Genomic DNA, 21,500 nt, shown 5'->3' on the forward strand with positions numbered 1-21,500 from the left:
CGTTCTCCACATCATCATCATCATCATCAATCGTATTTATTGATACTATGTGCAAAGCACTGTTCTAAGCGCTGGGGAGGTTGCAAGGTGATCAGATTGTCCCACGGGGGGGGCTCACAGTCTTCATCCCATTTTCCAGATGAGGGAACCGAGGCCCAGAGAAGTGAAGCGACTTGCCCAAAGTCACACAGCTGACAATTGGCGGAGCCGGGATTTGAACCCATGACCTCTGGCTCCAAAGCCCGGGCTCTTGCCACTGAGCCACGCTGCTTCCCTCTTGTAGCCTCAGGACTCATCAACATTGCTGTTCTTTGATATTCATGGAAACTATAGCTGCTTTTTTGGCCCAATCAGGCCTTATTCTCTCTGAGCAAAAAACAGTTGGTGGATTTGGCGAAAGGCTCGGTTTTTCAGCTCCGTGAGTGGCGATCACGTTTCGATTTTCTCCACGCTTGAGTGTGGAAACTTTTCGAGCTTAGTATGCTTCTGCTTCGGGATGTTCCATTTCTGTATATATGGTCGTCATCAGTACTCCTGTGCTTGTGGTTTAGGAACTGGTAGTCGTGGCTACCAGCGCTTAGAACAGTGCTTTGCACCTAGTAAGGGCTTAACAAATACCATCATTATTATTATTATTTTGGGGAAAAATGGAGGAGGTATAGGCGATACGAAGTTTCAGTCAGTGACAGATATCTCTGCTTTTAAAGCAACCTCCCGTGGTGAAGCGTGCAGTTGAAATCTATCACAGTGCTGGCATTTTGAGAACAATAATGATAATAATGGTATTTTGTAAGTGCTTACTGTGTGTCAAGCACTGTTCTAAGTGCTAGGGTAGATACAAGCCAATCAGGTTGGATTCAGTCCCTGTCAATCAATCAGTCAATCAATCAATTGAATTTATTGAGTGCTTACTGTGTGCAGAGCACTGTACTAAGCGCTTGGGAAGACTCAACTTTACAACAGTTCTTCATCAAGCCGAGGGATCCCACCAGGCCCGTCTCGCTTGGAAAACTTTCAAAAATCCATCTTTTACCTGCAACCCTCCCCTATTCACTTCTTCACTGCCCCGGACATGCCAGGATGGAATGGGCAACCCCATAAGTCTATGTAGAAAAGCTTTCTTTATGCTCTTATATCTTATCAAGATCCGATGGACTGTTTGGTGTGTCTCAAATTAGATTGTAAACTCTTCGGAAGAGACCAATTTGACTCGAATAATTGCATTAGATGCCAAGAAAGGGCTTTGTTCCAAGAAGGTGTTGAATAAGCACCGTTAATGAGGCGGAGGTCAGTAGTGCAAAGACTGGCAGTAATTCCTTTCATTCACATTCATTCATTCAGTCATATTTATTGAGCGCTTACTGTGTGCAGAGCACTGTACTAAGCGCTTGGGAAGTACAAGCTGGCAACATAGAGACGGTCCCTACCCAACAGCGGGCTCGCGGTCTTTCCTTTCTGTAGGAATCTCCCTTTACATCATGCTCCAGGCCTATTTTGGTACAAAACTCCTAAATTGCATTTTTCAGTAACCAAAGTAATAATCATAATGATGGCGTTTATTAAGCGCTTACTCTGTGCAAAGCAATGTTCTAAGCGCCGGGGAGGTTACAGGGTGATCAGGTTTTCCCACGGGGGGCTCACAGTCTTAATCCCCATTTTACAGATGAGGGAACTGAGGCAAAGAGAAGTTAAGTGACGTGCCCAAAGTCACACAGCTGACAAGTGGCGGAGTCGGGATTTGAACCCGTGACCTCTGACTCCAAAGCCCACGCTCTTTCCACGGAGCCACGCTGCTTCTCCCCTTCTTTTGTGTTTATACATAATGTAAATATTTGATGCTGGCTCCCTGTTAATATATTTGCGCTCCCCTTTGTATGTGAGTACTTGAGTCTATTTCATTTTTAAGCGAAAGTGCTAGAAACCTGAGCTCTTCGACTATCCTTAATCTACTCCTTGGCACAGTGCTGGCATTTTGAGAACAATAATAATAATAGTGGTATTTTTTTAAGTGCTTACTGTGTGTCAAGCACTGTTCTAAGTGCTAGGGTAGATACAAGCCAATCAGGTTGGATTCAGTCCTTGTCAATCAATCAATCAATCGAATTTATTGAGCGCTTACTGTGTGCAGAGCACTGTACTAAGCGCTAGGGAAGTACAAGTTGGCAACATATAGAGACGGTCCCTACCCAACAGTGGGCTCACAGTCTAGAAGGGGGAGACAGAGAACTATACAAAACATATTAACAAAATAAAATAAATAGAGTAAATATGTACAAATAAAATAGAGTAATAAATACATACAAACATATATACAGGTGCTGTGGGGAGGGGAAGGAGGTAAGGCACGGGGGATGAGGAGGGGGAGAGGAAGGAGGGGGCTCAGTGCTCTGCACACAGTAAGTGCTCAATAGATATGATTGAATGAATGAATGAATATCAATCAATCAATCAATAGTATTTATTGTAGTAGTATTAGTAGTATGTAGTATGTATTTCTAGTATAATAGTATTTATAGAGACGGTCCCTATCCAACAGTGGGCTCACAGTCTAAAAGGGGGAGACAGAGAACAAAACCAAACATACTAACAAAATAAAATAAATAGAATAGATATGTACAAGTAAAATAAATAAATAAATAAGCAAAGGCCTTGAGCACTGTCACAGTTTTGCAGTTTGCTGGTTGATGTTGGTGCAGAGCTGGAAGGGATGGGGGCATGTAGGGGATGAGTTCTGGTAATTGTCATTCCAAGGGACGGGATGGAAACTAATGGGGGCTGACCAATCTTGACAAATTGTGGGGAGGGACACATTTTGTTAATGATGTGCATCTAGCTTTACTTTTTATTCTGATGCTTTGACACCTGTCCACATGCTTTGTTTTGCTGTCTGTCTCCCCCTTCTAGACTGTGAGCCCGCTGTTGGGTAGGGACTGTCTCTATATGTTGCCAACTTGTACTTCCCAAGCGCTTAGTACAGTGCTCTGCACACAGTAAGCACTCAATAAATACGAATGAATGAATGAATTTGACTGGGTTCAGTGGTGGGAATGGATGTGAACTCTCAGGTGGGCAGGAGGCCACCTTGACCCTGAGAGGGAAAGCCCATTTTATCTCTGAGACCCTTGACACTCAAAAGCCAGGAGGATCGTTAAAAGTATATGTGCACCTCTCACTTTTCTTCCCCCAATCTTCATTATTTACGTACTTTCTGGCACTGTTTTTCATTCATTCATTCAATCATATGTATTGAGCGCTTACTGTGTGCAGAGCACTGTACTAAGCGCTTGGGAAGTACAAGTCGGCAACATATAGAGACGGTCCCTACCCAACAACGGGCTCACAGTCTAGAAGGGGGAGACAGACAACAAAACAAAACACGTAGACAGGTGTCAAAATCATCAGAACAAATAGAATTAAGGCTATATGTACATCATTAACAAAATGAATAGAATGGTAAATATGTACAAGTAAAATAAAGTAATAAACCTGTACAAATATATAGAAGTGCTGTGGGGAGGGGAAGGAAGTAGGGCGGGGGGATGGGGAGGAGGAGAGGAAAAGGGGGCTTAGTCTGGTTTTTATGGTGCCAGGACCACTGGAGGTATCCATTCATTCATTCATTCATTCAGTCGTATTTATTGAGCGCTTACTGTGTGCAGAGCACTGTGCTAAGCGCTTGGGAAGTACAAGTTGGCAACACATAGAGACGGTCCCTACCCAACAGTGGGCTCACAGTCTAGAACCCAGAGCTTAGTACAGTGCTTGGCACATAGTATACACCTTAATACATACCATAAAAAAGTGTCTGAGAAATCCTACCCATTTCACAATCACGGCCACTGAGGCCCATAGTGAACAGTCTAGAAGGGGGAGACGGACGACAAGACCAAACATGTGGACAGGTGTCAAGTCATCAGAATACACAGAAATAAAGCTAGATGCACATCATTAACACAGTAAATAGAATAGTAAATATGTACATGTAAAATAGAGTAATAAATCTGTACAAACACATATACAGGTGCTGTGGGGAGGGGAAGGAGGTAGGGCCGGGGGGATACCATAATTATTAATTATTGTTATTACTGGCATATGGTCGGTGCTTAGCAAATATCACGATTTTTTTTTTTCTGGAGGTGGAGTGTATGACTAGGGTTGTGTCCGGGGAGTAGAGGGGGTGAGGCTGAGCTCACCACTTTAATTTTAATTTTCTAGCGTGGCTAAATTTTCATGTAGGTAGGTGCGGGGTGCTGTATTTTGATTTGGTAGATGGGGATGAACTTGGGGAGGGACCTAGAGGAGGTGTTACGGGTCACAGGGCTGGAGGGTGGGAGAGGAGCGTGACTTCCAGGGGCAGACACCTCCCCTTTCACTCTCTGCCTCTGGTATGGGCGCATAAGGTCTCTGGTGGCCTCCAGAGTCCGGCGGGAGAGAGAAAAGCGTCCAAAACTGCACCTCCATAGTTTGGCAGAGTGCCCTTATGCCCTTTCTAGGCTTTGGGGCTGGGCCAAGGTTGAGATGAGCCCTTAAGTTACCTCCGGAGAATGCCTCAGGGTGCCAGCCTTGGCCAAAGACAAGGTGGGATTAGAAGGACGCCGTTGAGTCCTGAAACCAGCCATATTTCTGACAGGGAGCAACAAGTGGAGCTGTGGTCTTAGCGTCATCTTGGTTTCTGTATGGGGTTCTGGTCCCCTGGTCAGTGCCAGGGAATGACGACCTTGGCTTCCATGTTTTCCTGGATAAAGGTCTCTTTGCATTTTCTTTGTTTTAGCATTCTCTCCCTCTGTAGGGAGATAAAAGTATAAGCATACTTTTTTTAATGCTATTTATTAAGCGCCTGCCACGTGCACCATACTAAGCACTGGGGTTGTTACAAGGTAATCTGGTCGGACGCAGTCCCTGCCCCTCATGGGGCTCACGGTCTCAATTCACATTTTACAGATGAGGTAACCAAGGTTAAGAGAAGTGAAGTGATTCGTCCAAGGCTGCACAGCAGACAAGTGGCGGAGCTGGTGTTTGAACTCAAGTCCTTTGACTCTCAGGCCTGGGCTCTTTCCATTAGGCCACGCTGCTTCTCATTATTCTGTGTTTAGCCTAAACCCTCGTCTGTATTTAGCCTAAACCCTCGTCTTCCTCCTTGCCCTGAGACACAGACATCAGGGAGGAGGGAGCCCTGTTCAAGTCTGGCCCGAGTTTGATTTGGCTTAGCTTGGCAGTCGTCCGCTCCTGCGCCTCGGGTTCAGTCGTGTTGCCCTCACACCGTAGCATCGCTTGAACGGGACGGGACCCCTCAATCCCGGCAGTGTCCTTCTGGGTCACCAAGTGGCTGCTCGTGGTCCCCGAGGTGGCCGCAGACAGAACCACCCTTCCTGGGGCCGTCCCCCAAGACGGCCGTCTCCAGGGGACGGAACAATCCTCCACCCGAGTCCGTCTTCCCCGAGTCCCTCGGCGTGTGTCCTGGAAGGAGTGAACCCGACAGACTGGAAATGACGGAGCACCAAATCCTCCGTCAGGAAGATTTATGGCAGCGCGGGCTACTTCCTCTGAAGGATCTGACACCCTTCAAGGCCCTGCTGAGAGCTCACCTCCTCCAGGAGGCCTTCCCAGACTGAGCCCCTTCCTTCCTCTCCCCCTCGCCCCCCTCTCCATCCCCCATCTTACCTCCTTCCCTTCCCCACAGCACCTGTATATATGTATATATGCTTGTACAGATTTATTACTCTATTTATTTATTTATTTATCTATTTATTTATTTATTTTACTTGTACATTTCTATTCTATTTATTTTATTTTGTTAGTATGTTTGGTTTTGTTCTCTGTCTCCCCCTTTTAGACTGTGAGCCCGCTGTTGGGTAGGGACCGTCTCTATATGTTGCCAATTTGTACTTCCCAAGCGCTTAGTACAGTGCTCTGCACATAGGAAGCGCTCAATAAATACGATTGATGATGATGACCCTAAAATACCCGTTATCGTTCAGCCGGTCAGTATGGTGTCCCCTTATAACATCCAGTCGGGGCCCTCTTAGCTGCTGATCTGCTTATGTCTCTTTGTGTGGACATAAACCTCCCATGCTCTGGGACCCTCACCCAACTATTTTCATTCCCTCTTTGAGCCCATGTTTATTATTAATAATAATAATAATAATTTTGGTATTTAAGTACTTACACTGTGCCAGGCACTCTACTAAGCACTGGGGTGGTTACAAGGTAATTGGGTTGGGCACAGTCCCTGTCCCACACAGGGCTCACCGTCTTAATCCCCTTTTTACAAAGGAGGTAACTGAGGTGCAGAGGAATTAAGTGCCTTGCCCAAGGTCACCCAACAGGCAAGTGGCAGAGGCAGGATTAGAACCCAGGGCCTTCTAACTCCCAGGCCTGTGCTCTGTCTATTAGGCTGTGCTGTTAAGAGAGCTCACTTTAGAAATGTCTGAAAACGGCTGCTCTCCTGATGAGTCACCGTAGCACACAGGACTAGCATACTGCCAGCGCTGTCATCTATTTCCCCCTATTGTAATAACCACTCTAAATTCACCATTTCACGCAAACCACAAAATGGTGCTGCTCAGTTTAATCCCTTTCCCCTCCCCTCCAGAGGGGACTGTCTCTATGTCTTGCCAACTTGTACTTCCCAAGCGCCTAGTACAGTGCTGTGCACACAGTAGGTGCTCAATAAATACGATTGATTGATGATTGGAGAGACATTCCACTATTTGAATGTGAGGGCCAAGGTTTTGCTGTAGAGACAGGTCTCTGGCCTGCTGGCAGTCTAAATAGCTGGATCATTCAGTCCAACTTGAAGGGGAAGGAAGGGTGTCTATCTCACAGACTGCCATCTCAGGCTGGTCTTGGATTTTTGGTAAATATGATTTGGATATTGATTTAATTTGGATTAAATATGATCCGGCAGAAATAAATCTCTGATCACCCCGGGAGCCAGTAGCCACCTGTGACTACTGCTTAAAGCAGGCCCTGCTCATCTCCTCACATTGTGGAGACTTTTTCCAAATGGAAAAAACAACCTATGAACTTAGTTACTGTACAGCTCTGGAATTTCTTGTAGTCACAGTCATTCAGGAGGAATAATAATGATGGCATTTATTAACCGTTTACTAAGTTTACTAGTAGCCACCTGTGACTACTGCTTAAAGCAGGCCCTGCTTATCTCCTCGCATTGTGGAGACTTTTTCCAAATGGAAAAAGCAACCTATGAACTTAGTTACTGTACAGCTCTGGAATTTCTTGTAGTCACAGTCATTCAGGAGGAATAATAATGATGGCATTTATTAAGCGTTTACTACGTTTACTAGTAGCCACCTGTGACTACTGCTTAAAGCAGGCCCTGCTTATCTCCTCATGTTTTGGAGACTTTTTCCAAATGGAAAAAAACAACCTATGAACTTAGTTACCGTAAAGCTCTGGAATTTCTTGTAGTCACAGTCATTCAGGAGGAATAATAATGATGGCATTTATTAAGCGTTTACTACGTTTACTAGTAGCCACCTGTGACTACTGCTTAAAGCAGGCCCTGCTTATCTCCTCACGTTTTGGAGACTTCTTCCAAATGGAAAAAGCAACCTATGAACTTAGTTACTGTAAAGCTCTGGAATTTCTTGTAGTCACAGTCATTCAGGAGGAATAATAATGATGGCATTTATTAAGCGTTTACTACGTTTACTAGTAGCCACCTGTGACTACTGCTTAAAGCAGGCCCTGCTTATCTCCTCACATTTTGGAGACTTTTTCCAAATGGAAAAAAACAACCTATGAACTTAGTTACTGTACAGCTCTGGAATTTCTTGTAGTCACAGTCATTCAGGAGTAATAATACGGATGGCATTTATTAAGCGCTTACTATGTGCAAAGCGCTGTTCTAAGTAGTAGTTTTTGAGAGATTATTATGGTATTCGTTGAGTGCTTACTATGTGCCAGGCATTGTTCTCCGTACCGGGGTAGATCATCATCATCGATCGTATTTATTGAGCGCTTAGTATGTGCAGACAAGGAGATCCAAGCTAATCAGGTTGGACACAATCCGTGTCCCCCGAGGGGCTCACAGTCTTAAGGTAAATGAAGTAAATGAGGCCCAGAGAAGTTAAGTGACTCGCCCAAGGTCACACAGCAGACAAGTGGCGGAGCCAGAAATAGAACCCAGGTCCTCTGACTCTCTGGCATGTGCTCTAAGCACTGCGCAACACTGTTTCTCACTGTACAGAGCACCGTGCAACGCACCAGAGTACAAGGATTATCATTCAAACACGGTCCCTTCCATGATCAGTCAGTAGCATTTACTGAGCATCTGAATGCTAAGCACTATACTAAATACTCGGATGAAGCAAGAGGCGTGTTCACTGCCCTCGTTTGCAGTAATAATAATAATTGTGGTATTTGTTAAGCGGTACTCAGCACTGGGATAGGTACAAGTTAATAATAATAATAATAATGGTATTCATCAAGCGCTTACTATGTGCAAAGCACTGTTCTAAGCACTGGGGAGGTTACAAGGTGATCAGGTTGTCCCACGGTTTTAATCCCCATTTTACAGATGAGGTAACTGAGGCCCAGAGAAGTTAAGTGACTTGCCCAAAGTGACACAGCTGACAGTTGGCGGAGCCGGGATTTGAACCCATGACCTCTGACTCCAAAGCTGTGCTCTTTCCACCGAGCCACGCTGCTTCTCATGATCAGGTCTCCCGTGGGTCTCACAATCTGAGGAGGAGGAAGAACAGGTATTGAATCCCCGTTTTGTAGATGAGGGAGCTGAGGCACAGAGACGGTACGTGACTTGCCCATGGTCACACAGCAGACAAATGAAGGAGCCAGGATTAGAATCCAGGTCCTCCAACTCTCAGGCCCGTGGTCTTTCCATGAGGCCTCACTCCTCCTCAATCCAGTAGATGAGCTGGACAGACCAAAATCTTTTAGGAGGGAGAACTGCCTCTGCCCTACCCCCTTCCCACCCCACAGCACTTGTATGTATTTGTACATATTTATTACTTCATTTATTTTACTTGTACATATTTACCACTCTATTAATGATGTGCATATAGCTATAATTCTGTTTATTCTGACGGTTTTGACACCCATCTACTTGTTTTGTTGTCTGTCTCCCCCTTCTAGACTGTGAGCCAGTTGTTGGGTAGGGACCGTCTCTGTATGTTGCAGACTTGTACGTCCCAAGCGCTTAGTACAGTGCTCTGCACACAGTAAGCGCTCGATAAATACGATTGATTGAATGAATGAAAGGATGTCCCCGGAAACGTGTCCTGACCCACAGGTGACTCCCAGCCTAAGAATCCGGGAGGAGGGAATGGTGTGAGAGAAAGAAGACCTCCATAAAGGCAACAGGGGTACAATGAGCACTAAGTACGCTGCGGCAGAAGCAGCAGATTCATTCAGTCATTCAGTCGTATTTATTGAGCGCTTACTTTGTGCAAAGGACTGTACTAAGCGCTTGGGAAGTACAAGTCGGCAACATATAGAGACGGTCCCTACCCAACAGCGGGCTCACAGTCTAGAAGGGGGAGACAGACAACAAAACAAAACATATTAACAAAATAAAATAAATAGAATCATCATCATCATCATCAATTGCATTTATTGAGCGCTTACTATGTGCAGAGCACTGTACTAAGAGCTTGGGAAGTACAAATTGGCAACATATAGAGACAGTCCCTACCCAACAGTGGGCTCACAGTCTAAAAGGGGGAGACAGAGAACACAAACCAAACATACTAAAATAAATAAATATGTACAAGTAAAATAAATAGAGTAATAAATATGTTCAAACATATATACATATATACAGGTGCTGTGGGGAGGGGAAGGAGGTAAGGTGGGTACATATCTATTCTATTTATTTTATTTTGTTAGTATGTTAGGTCGCCCCTTCCTTCCTCTCCCCCTCGCCCCCCTCTCCATCCCCCCATCTTACCTCCTTCCCTTCCCCACAGCACCTGTATATATGTATATACGTTTGTACATATTTATTACTCTATTTATTTATTTATTTATTTATTTTACTTGTACATTTCTATCCTATTTATTTAATTTTGTTGGTATGTTTGGTTCTGTTCTCTGTCTCCCCCTTTTAGACTGTGAGCCCACTGTTGGGTAGGGACTGTCTCTTTGTGTTGCCAATTTGTACTTCCCAAGTGCTTAGTACAGTGCTCTGCACATAGTAAGCGCTCAATAAATACGATTGCTTGATTGATTGATTGATTTTGTTCTCTGTCTCCCCCTTTTAGACTGTGAGCCCACTGTTGGGTAGGGACTGTCTCTATATGTTGCCAAGTTGTACTTCCCAAGCGCTTAGTACAGTGCTCTGCACATAGTAAGCGATCAATAAATGCGACTGATTGATTGAGGGGGCTCAGTCTGGGAAGGCCTCCTGGAGAAGGCTCTTCCCAACTCGGGGAGACCAGTCCCAAAGCCACGGCCTTGTGGTTGTTCCGGAGAAACGGGGCTACTTCTCCACCCGGCAGGACCCCCGGGATGGAGCTTGGGGAGGAGGGGGTGCAGCATCTCTGTGCCTCAGTGGACCTCAGCCCTCCGATGGTGGGGGAGCAAGCGAGGCCACGCGGCGCTGCTGCCCCTCGGCCTAGCGGGACCCTGCGCCGTATTCATTCATTCATTCATTCATTCATTCAGTCGTATTTATTGAGCGCTTACTGTGTGCAGAGCACTGCACTAAGCGCTTGGGAAGTACAAGTTGGCAACATATCGAGACGGTCCCTACCCAACAGTGGGCTCACAGTCTAGAAGCTGCATGGTTGTGGGAGGTGCACAGATTATCACTCGTAACATTGAGAAGCGGCGTAGCTCAATGGAAAGAGCCCGGGCTTTGGAGTCAAGAGGTCGTGGGTTCAAATCCCGGCTCCACCACTTGTCAGCTGTGTGACTTTGGGCAAGTCACTTAACTTCTCTGGGCCTCAGTTCCCTCATCTGTAAAATGGGGATGAAGACTGTGAGCCCCATGTGGGACAACCTGATCACCTTGTAATCTCCCCAGCGCTTAGAACAGTGCTTGGCACATAGTAAGCGCTTAACAAATACCAACATTATTATTATTATTATTATTTCTCTGGAAGTCTGCGACACCGCCAGACCCGTGTTTCCCCACTTCGTTCGACACCTTTTTTCTCAGTCAGTCAGCGGTAGTCACTGAGCACTTTCCGCCTGCAGAGCACTGAACTAAGCGCGTGGCAGAGCGCAGTATATCAGAGTTGGTTGATATATCGGGCCTGGAATGCCCTCCCTCCGCCCATCCGCCAAGCTAGCTCTCTTCCTCCCTTCAAGGCCCTGCTGAGAGCTCACCTCCTCCAGGAGGCCTTCCCAGACTGAGCCCCTTCCTTCCTCTCCCCCTCGTCCCCCTCTCCATCCCCCCATCTTACCTCCCTCCCTTCCCCACAGCACCTGTATATATGTATATATGTTTGTACATATTTTTTTACTCTATTTATTTATTTAATTTATTTCTACATATCTATTCTCTTTTATTTTGTTAGTACGTTTGGTTTTGTTCTCTGTCTCCCCCTTTTAGACTGTGAGCCCCCGTTGGGTAGGGACTGTCTCTGTATGTTGCCAATTTGTACTTCCCAAGCGCTTAGTACAGTGCTCTGCACATAGTAAGCGCTCAATAAATACGATTGATGATGATGATGATGATGATGATATATTCCCTGTCCACAGTCTGGGGATGTGGGGGAGACAGACATTAAAATAAGTAAAGAAATTGTGGACATGTGCGTGAGTGCTGTGGTTCTGAGGGTGGGGTGAATATTAGTAGTAACTGTGGTATTTGTTAAGCGCTTACCCTGTGCCCGGCACTGTATTAAGCACTGGGGTGCATACAAGCAGTGTAGCTCAGTGGAAAGAGCACGGGCTTTGGAGTCAGAGGTCATGGGTTCGAATGCCGGCTCCGCCGCTTGTCAGCTGTGTGACTTGGGGCAAGTCACTTAACTTCTCTGTGCCTCAGTTCCCTCATCTGGAAAATGGGGATTAAGACTGTGAGCCCTCTGTGGGACAACCTGATTGCCTTGTAGCCTCCCCAGCGCTTAGAACAGTGCTTTGCATATAGTAAGCGCTTAATAAATGCTATCATTAAGTAAAACCGGCTGGACCCGGCACCCGTCCCACGTGGGGTTCACAGTCTCAGTCGCCATTTTGCAGATGAGATAACTGAGGCACAGAGACCTCATCTGTCGAATGGGGTTTAAGACTGTGAGCCCCAAGTGGGGCACCCTGATTGCCTTGTATCCACTCCAGCACTTAGAACGGTTCTAGGTACATAGTAAGTGCTTTATAAATACCACCATCATCATCGCTTTCTGATTCCCAGGCCCGTGCTCTCTCCACTGTGCCGTGCATACCAAGGGCTAAAAGGTTACAGATCTCCAAGTGCACTCTGCCAGACCAATCAATCAATCAATCAATCGTATTTATTGAGCGCTTACTGTGTGCAGAGCACTGTACTAAGCGCTTGGGAAGTACAAGTTGGCAACATATACAGTCCCTACCGAACAGTGGGCTCACAGTCTAGAAGGTCTAGAAGTCTAGGAGGATGTAGTATTAGGACAGACTGAAAAGTTCAGGATGCATCAGTCGGCAGCAGTTCAGGCTGAAGGGGAGCGCTCAATAAATACGGTGGAATGAATGAATGAACATGACAAAACTGGGAGGTGAGGAAGAGCGTGACTAGAATGAGCACAGAAATGTTCACCAAATCACCCTGACCTAGGGGTGATAGGCCCCAGATGAACAAAGGGAAAAATCTTCTTCCCACAGATGGACGGCGCGTGAAAGTTGTTCCTCCTGGGATTTCTACAGTGTGAAAATGTGTAACTTCAGGAGGATTTGACCAAATTTATGAGCAGGAAGTCCACAATGGGTCTCTAGTGAGACTTTAGGGGATGTCAGATAGTTTGTCCTTAATCAGTGGCATTTGAGTATTTACTGTTTGCGCGTGGGAGAGGACGATGTAACAATTGTTACATCCTTTTTTTTAATGACATTTATTAAGCGCTTACTCTGTGCAAAGCACTGTTCTAAGCGCTGGGGAGCTTACAAGGTGATCAGGTTGTCCCACGTGGGGCCTGCAGTCTTAATCCCCATTTTACAGATGAGGGAACTGAGGCCCAGAGAAGTGAAGTGACTTGCCCAGAGTCACACAGCTGACAGGTGGCAGAGCTGGGATTTGAACCCTGTGTCCTTAGCCACCAAAGGTGGGGTCATCACCGCACTTCTGCCAAGCATTCCTTTTGCCACCATTGAATCTGACTTATTGTGATATTTCTTAGGTTCTTACAGTGTGCTCATTCTGAACGACACAAGCCTTCTTACCTGAGGGTATTAGAAAATGTCAATTTCCGCAGAGTGCAGATTTGAGCTGCTGCATCCATCTCAATCCCCGCGCCAAGCCAGGCCCACGTCAAGAGGGGCGTTTCTCCGCAGACCGAATAATAATAATAATAATAATAATGGCATTTATTAAGCGCTTACTACGTGCAAAGCACTGTTCTAAGCGCTGGGGAGGTTACAAGGTGATCAGGTTGTCCCACAGGGGGCTCACAGTCTTCATCCCCATTTTCCAGATGAGGTAACTGAGGCCCAGAGAAGTTAAGTGACTTGCCCAAAGTCACACAGCTGACAATTCGTGGAGCCGGGATTTGAACCCATGAACTCTGACTCCATAGCCTGGGCTCTTTCCACTGAGCCATCCTGCTTCCCCTAATATGCCCATATGTCCATAGGGAATATGTCCATATGTTTAGCTGCAAATAATGGTCTTACTATTTACAATTCCTGACAATTTGTGCCCTCTATTCACCCCTCCCTCAACCCCACAGCACATGATGTATGTAAGCTGTAATTTTTTTTATGTCTGGCTTTCCCTCTGGGGACAGTAAGCTCCTTGTGGGCAGGGGAATGTCTCTGTTATGTTGTTCTCTTCCAAGCAACTAGTCCAGTGTTCTCTGAACATTAAGTGCTTAGTAAAATAATAATAATAATAATGACATTTATTGAGCACTTACTATGTGCAAAGCACTGTTCTAAGCGCTGGGTAGGATATAAAGTGATTAGGTTGTCCCACGTGGGGCTCACAGACTTCATCCCCCTTTTACAGATGAGGGAGCTGAGGCACAGAGAAGTCAAGTGACTTGCCCGAAGTCACACAGCTGACAAGTGGCGGAGCCGGGATTTGAACCCATGACCTCGGACTCCAAAGCCCGGGCTCTTTCCACTGAGCCACGCTGCTTCTTCCATCGATCGATGGTTTTTATAGACCGCAGTCGGTGTTGACGGTTAACTACCAAGTTTAGGTCAGCAGTGTATTTTAAAAGGTGCAAGGGGCAGATTTTTTTAAGAAACCTCTAGATTTTGTAAAAGGTAGGTAGGGTACCCATACAGCAGATTGGCAGATATGCGCTGAGGTGAAGACTTAAGCAAAATAAAAATGTCTGGGCGTGTGCGCTAATCTTGCGGCACCATTGTGTGCCCCTAAATTACTGCAAATATTTGCGCCCTAGAGCAAATATGTGGCACACTGCTGCGATGAATCCTTGGGTTTGCCTTAAAGCAGGGCACAAGAGTCTAGAGTCTAACCAACAAAGTGACCCATCCAAATAATAATAATGTATATATGTTTGTACATATTTATTACTCTATTTATTTATTTTACTTGTACATATCTATTCTATTTATTTTATTTTGTTAGTGTGTTTGGTTTTGTTCTCTGTCTGCCCCTTTTAGACTGTGAGCCCACTGTTGGGTAGGGACTGTCTCTAGATGTTGCCAACTTGTACTTCCCAAGCGCTTAGTACAGTGCTCTGCACACAGTAAGCGCTCAATAAATACGATTGATGATGATGATGATGAATAATAATGGCATTTATTAAGTGCTTCCTATGTGCAAAGCACTGTTCTAAGCGCCGATGTCCAAATGTCTTAGCATTTCTAAATGTGACCTTTTACAAAGAAAGCCAGCTTTTCTATAATCATCATCATCATCATCATCGATCGTATTTATTGAGCGCTTACTATGTGCAGAGCACTGTACTAAGCGCTTGGGAAGTACAAACTGGCAACATATGGAGACAGTCCCTACCCAACAGTGGGCTCACAGTCTAAAAGGGGGAGACTTTAGGGGATGTCCTTAATCAGTGGCATTTGAGTATTTACTGTTTGCGCGTGGGAGAGGACGATATAACAATTGTTACATCCTTCTTTTTTAATGGCATTTATTAAGCGCTTACTCGGTGCAAAGCACTGTTCTAAGCGCTGGGGAGCTTAATGTGCAGAGAGGCCAGTGCATGTACAGATTTTCACGTGATTCCATCCCTCTTCACCTCCAGAAGTAAAAACCAGGCTTTTGGGGGAGAAACAGATGGGCATAATAATAATAATAAACCAATAATAATGGTTGTTTGTTTGAGTGCTTACTATGTGCCAGGCACTGTACTAAACGTTGAGGTGGATACAAGCAAATCAGGTTGGACACAGTCCCTGTCCCATGTGGGGCGCCCCGCCTCAATTCCCATTTTACAGATGAGGTAACTGAGGCACAGAGAAGTGAGGTGACTTGCCCAAGGTCACACAGCAGACAGGTACGGTGTTCTGCACACAGTAAATGCTCAATAAATTTGAATGAATGAATGAATGAAGTGGCAGAGCTGGGATTAGAAACCATGACCTTTTGAGTCCCAGGCCTGTGCTCTATAATAATAATAATAATAATAATAATAATGATAATGATGGCATTTATTAAGCGCTTACTATGTGCAAAGCACTGCTCTAAGCGCTGGGGAGGTTACAAGGTGATTAGGTTGTCCCACGGGGGGCTCACAGTCTTAATCAGAGAAGCAGCGTGGCTCAGTGGAAAGAGCCCGGGCTTTGGAGTCAGAGGTCATGGGTTTGAATCCCGGCTCCACCACATGTCTGCTGTGTGACCTCGGGCAAGTCACTTAACTTCTCGGAGCCTCAGTTACCTCATCTGTAAAATGGGGATGATGACTGTGAGCCCCACGCGGGACAACCTGATCACCTGGTATCCCCCCCCAGCACTTAGAACAGTGCTTTGCGCATAGTAAGCGCTTAACAAATGCCATCATCATCATCATCATTAATCCCCATTTTACAGATGAGGTAACTGAGGCACAGGGAAGTTAAGTGACTTGCCCAAAGTCACACAGCTGACGGCAGAGCGGGATTTGAACCCATGACCTCTGACTCCAAAGCCCGGGCTCTTTCCACTGAGCCCCGCTGCTTCTCTATCCACTACGCCATGCTCTTTCTTTCATTATGTGTATGAACTCCTTGGGGCTCCTTCCGTGTTTGCCTGTAACTTTGCCTTAGGCGCATCAATCAATCGATAAATCGTATTTATTGAGCGCTTACTGTGTGCAGAGCACTGTACTAAGCACTTGGGAAGTACAAGTTGGCAACATATAGAGACGGTCCCTACCCAACAGCGGGCTCACAGTCAGTCATGACATCTGTGCGATTCTGGAGCTCTCCCAACTTATAATAATAATAATAATGGCATTTATTAAGCGCTTACTATGTGCAAAGCACTGTTCTAAGCGCTGGGGAGGTTCCAAGGTGATCAGGCTGTCCCTCGTGGGGCTTACAGTCTTAATCCCCATTTTACAGATGAGGTAACTGAGGCCCAGAGAAATGAAGTGATTTGCCCAAAGTCACACAGCAGACAAGTGGTGGAGTCGGGATTTGAACCCATGACCTCTGACTCCAAAGCCCGGGGTCTTTCCACTGAGCCACGCTGCTTCTCATAACTTCAGGACAGGCCTTGGTTGACACCAAGGAGGGACGGGGGCAGAGAAGGGATTTTGGTGAAGGAGAAAGAGCTTCTCCTTCTGGAGAAATGGAAGGATTCTCCCTCCAGTCCCAAGAAAGGAAGTGAGAAATAATAGCAGTTCCTGACTATTCTGGTTTTATAGGAACGGCATACGGAAAGGAATGCCCATTAGGAAAAGCCAGTCGTAAAGTCAGGAAGGACAAATTCCTGCTCTTTCCCGTAACTTGCCCTTGGGAAGCAGCATGGCCTAGCGAATAAAACCATGATCCTGGGAGCCAGAAGACCTGGATTTTAACGGGCGACTCGCTGAACCTTGCTGTGCTTCAGAGAAGCAGCATGGCTCGGTGGAAAGAACACGGGCTTTGGAGTCAGGGGTCATGGGTTCGAATCCTGGCTCCACCACAAGTCTGCTGTGTGACCTTGGGCAAGTCACTTCACTTCTCTGAGCCTCAGTTACCTCATCTGTAAAAATGGGGATTGACTGTGAGCCCCACGTGGGACAACTTGATCACATTGTATCCCCCCCAGCGCTTTGAACAGTGCTTTGCACATAGTAAGCACTGAACAAATGCTATTATATTATTATTATTATTATTATTATTATTATTCCGTTTCCACAACGGCAGAATGGGGATTCAATCCCTGTTCTCTCTCCTACTCAGACTGGGCACCCTATGCTGGACGGGGACTGTGTCCGACCTGATTAACTTGTATCTTCCCCAATGCTTAGAAAAGTGCTTGACATATAGTGAGTCCTTAATAAATACCATTAAAAAAAAGGGCCAATGAGTATCAAAGGCAGAAGGCAGTGAGTTTTATGGGTTAGAAGAAGGGTGGAGTTAGCGCTGAGACTTGGGCAGGGGAATTCCGAGGCAGGTAACCCTTCCCCAAGAATTTCGTTAGACTTTGGCGGGCTTGGAGTTAGTGGAAGGAACGTAAGGTGGCCGAGATAATAATAATAATAATAATTATGGCATTTGTTAAGCGCTTACTATGTGCAAAGCACTGTTCTAAGCGCTGGGGGGGATACAAGGTGATCAGGTTGTCCCACGTAGGGCTCCAGTGCCGCACACTTTAGACTGGCCGTGAGGGGTAAGGGAGCTGTTCTTCTTACTCCCCTCTTCCTGGGAAGGGTCGTGGATGGTGAGAAGCAGCGTGGCTCAGTGGAAAGACCCTGGGCTTTGGAGTCAGAGGCCATGGGTTCAAATCCCGGCTCCGCCCCTTGTCAGCTGTGTGACTCTGGGCAAGTCACTTCACTTCCCTGGGCCTCAGTACCCTCATCTGGAAAATGGGGGTTAAGACTGTGAGCCCCATATGGGACAACCTGATTACCTTGTATCTTCCCCAGTGCTTAGAACAGTGCTTGGCACATAGTAAGCGCTTAACAAATACCAAAATTATTATTACTATTATTATTAAGTCACTTCACTTCTCTGGGCCTCAGTTCCCTCATCTGGAAAATGAGGATGAAGCCTGTGAGCCCCCCGTGGGACAACCTGATCACCTTGTAACCTCCCCAGCGCTTAGAACAGTGCTTTGCGCATAGTAAGCGCTTAATCAATGCCATCATTATTATTATTATGGAAAGTGGAAGAGTTCAACTTCCTGTGGTCCAGGAGATAGTCAGGATCCACCCTGCCCGGGATACAGGGAAGCTAACGGAAATCAACGGTCTCTGGCCCTGGTAAGATTCCGAGATTCCGTCTCCCCGGACAGGTCTGGCAGAGGACTCATCCGAAAACCATCTCTCCATCTGCCGGGCCATCGCCCCTTTGGAGAAATGTGTTTCATCCTGGGTGACCGGGACAGTTAATTAGTCAGTCGAGTTTAACTCCTCTTCCACAATCCTAGTAAGTCCAAACGGTTCTGCTTCGTTAGAATTCCATCTCCAGTGTACATTGGAGGCATCATCATCAATCGTTTTTATTGAGCGCTTACTATGTGCAGAGCACTGTACTAAGCGCTTGGGAAGTACAAATTGGTAACATATAGAGACAGTCCCTACCCAACAGTGGGCTCACAGTCTAAAAGGGGGAGACAGAGAATGAAAACAAACATACTAACAAGATAAAATAAATAAACTAGATATGTACAAGTAAAATAAATAAATAAATCAATAAATAGAGTAATAAATATGTACAAACGTATATACAGGTGCTGTGGGGAAGGGAAGAAGGTAAGATGGGGGGGATGGAGAGGGGGAGAGGAAGGAAGGGGCTCATTCAATCGTATTTATTGCGCGCTTACTGTGTGCAGAGCAAGGCATAATTCTTGATTAATTGAGCTGATCCTTCCTTTAATTTGGGAGTCCCTTAGGGGAAAACATTCTTGAGGGCCAAAACAGTAAAGGCCCCATGGAAGGGTCGGTTCATTTCAAACAAGAGGACTCCCGACCCTGCTTGTAGAAGTCATGTCAAAGGTAACGGGATTATTTGGCAGCCTAAAGTTTGCCAGAGTGGATTAGAGAGGGGTAGGGAATTATTTCCATGTGAAAGATTCTTATCTTTATTTCAAACCTGTAGGAAGAGCTGCCTGGGTTTGTGTTTTAGACATAGCTTTTATAGCCGCTCAGTCCCCTTCTCCACCACTTCACAAATCATTAACAGACCCAGTTGCCGATTTGGAAAATACACAAAAGTCCTAAAGCTTCTGTTTTGTTGAATACACCGGAGGGGCGATCACAAACCGCGTGGATCTGGACATAATTAATGGGAAAACTCAACTTTAAGACCACTAGGATAGGCGGACGATCTGTAGAGTGTAGGTAGTTCTTTTCAGAATATTTTTTCCAGCGTATTTGAAACAGTATGGAAATATATGGTTTTTCTGGACACGAGTGATTGAGCATGACAACCTGATAGTCCTAGTCAGTCTTCACAGCTTTTCGTTGCTGAGCTACATGGCAGTGAGGTCCTTGGTGTAAATTTTGAATGCATTCATTCTTCCCTTATTTACCTTTTTTTAATGTCAGGCAGAGTGCATAAGATGTTCTGCTGTTGCTATGCAACTGCTAAATCCAATATTTAATATTAATAAAAGTGAATGGCATTAGCATCAGCGAGCAGAGGGCTTGCAAAATGTGATTGAACAATATCCAAATATAAAACTTGGCAGGGGTTGCAGTGTGGTATTTCACAGATGCCTAGTTGGAGAGAGGTGACTCTCATGCTCAGGCACTGCTCTCGGTAGTTAGTTCGGTAAAAAGTTAAATACTTTTAACTTTTCACGGCCTCCTTGGGCCGTGTTTTTAAAGTGTGGTAGATCGGCTTATTTGTGCCCTCCCCAACTTTTGGATTTCTTCTTGGTCATATCCTAGTGCAATTTATGTACTGTTCTTTACTGTAGTTATTCTCGGTTGAAGCATCCAGTAAAATCAGCAGGGATTTGCATTTCCTCTAGCACGAGCCCGGTCCCGTGGTTCTCAAAAGAATACTTTGCTGTGGCAACTGTCGTGACCACATTTTTTTTTGTGGTGGTTGGGGGGAGATTTTTGAAACATTAAACTTAATATTGGCGGCTTTGAGATGAAGGTCCTCAGGCAAATAAGAAGCAATCACCCAGCAAGTCCCATTCTCCTCCAGGATATTTATTAATAATAATAATACTAATAATAGCATTTATTAAGCGCTTACTATGTGCAAAGCACTGTTCTAAGCATTTATTAGCTGGCTAGCCGTCAGGTAGTCGCATTTGGATGGTTCTGGCGGGAAGCCACCGCCTCCGCTGACTGGCCTCAGCCTCCTCGCTGCTATTTCAAGGACATCATCTTAATGCCCCTTGCCACCCTCGGGAGTTTTTTCATGTCTAAAGATTTCTCCCTCCTTCCCAGCCCTCTCTCCCTGCTCCACCCCTACCCTCCTTTTTTTTTTAAATGGTATTTGTTAGGCGCTCACTATGTGCCAGGCACTGTACTAAAGCGCTGAGGTAGATACAAGCTAAACAGGTTGGACATAGTCATTCATTCATTCAATCGTATTTATTGAGCGCTTACTATGTGCAGAGCACTGTACTAAGCACTTGGGAAGTACAAGTTGGCAACATATGGAGACAGTCCCTACCCAACAGTGGGCTCACAGTCTAGAAGGGGGAGACAGAGAACAAAACAAAACGTATTAACAAAATAAAATAAATAGAATAACTGTGTACAAGTAAAATAAATAATAAATGCCAGGTGCTGTGGGGAAGGGAAACCCTTGTCATTCATTCATTCAGTCGTATTTATTGAGCACTTAACTCTCAGCAGAGTTTTATTGAGCACTTAACTCTCTGCAGAGCACTGTACTAAGCTCTTGGGAAGTACAAGTCGGCAACATATAGAGATGGTCCCTACCCAACAATGGGCTCACAGTCTAGAAGGGGGAGACAGACAACAAAACAGAACATGTAGATGGTGTCAAGATCGTCCGAATAAATAGAATTAAGGCTATATTCATTCATTTATTCAATCATATTTATTGAGCGCTTACTGTGTGCAGAGCACTGTACTTAGCGATTGGGAAGTACAAGTTGGCAACATATAGAGAGGGTCCCTACCCAACAGTGGGCTCACAGTCTAGAAGGGGGAGACAGACAACAAAACAAAACGTGTAGATGGTTTCAAAATCGTCCGAACAAATAGAGTTAAGGCTATAGGCACATCATTAACAAAATAAATAGAGTAGTAAATATGTACAAGTAAAATAAATGCAGT

At 45.5% G+C, this 21,500-nt stretch overlaps 1 protein-coding gene across 7 annotated transcripts in view; it reads left to right on the forward strand.

Annotated features, from left to right (window-relative positions):
• LCOR (ligand dependent nuclear receptor corepressor) overlaps window positions 1–21,500 on the forward strand; it is a 223,237-nt gene that overhangs the window by 64,417 nt on the left and 137,320 nt on the right. The window contains exon 1 of one of the 7 annotated variants that reach the window (XM_038743488.1): window positions 18,597–18,660. The exons of the other annotated variants lie outside the window; for them this stretch is intronic. The gene's annotated coding sequence lies outside the window, so the exon portion shown is untranslated. Of the gene's footprint in view, window positions 1–18,596; window positions 18,661–21,500 lie in introns of those variants that run through there. 7 annotated transcript variants of the gene reach the window in all.

The sequence above is a fragment of the Tachyglossus aculeatus genome, chromosome 3 (genome assembly GCF_015852505.1).
Source record: "Tachyglossus aculeatus isolate mTacAcu1 chromosome 3, mTacAcu1.pri, whole genome shotgun sequence".
Lineage (NCBI taxonomy): Eukaryota > Metazoa > Chordata > Mammalia > Monotremata > Tachyglossidae > Tachyglossus > Tachyglossus aculeatus.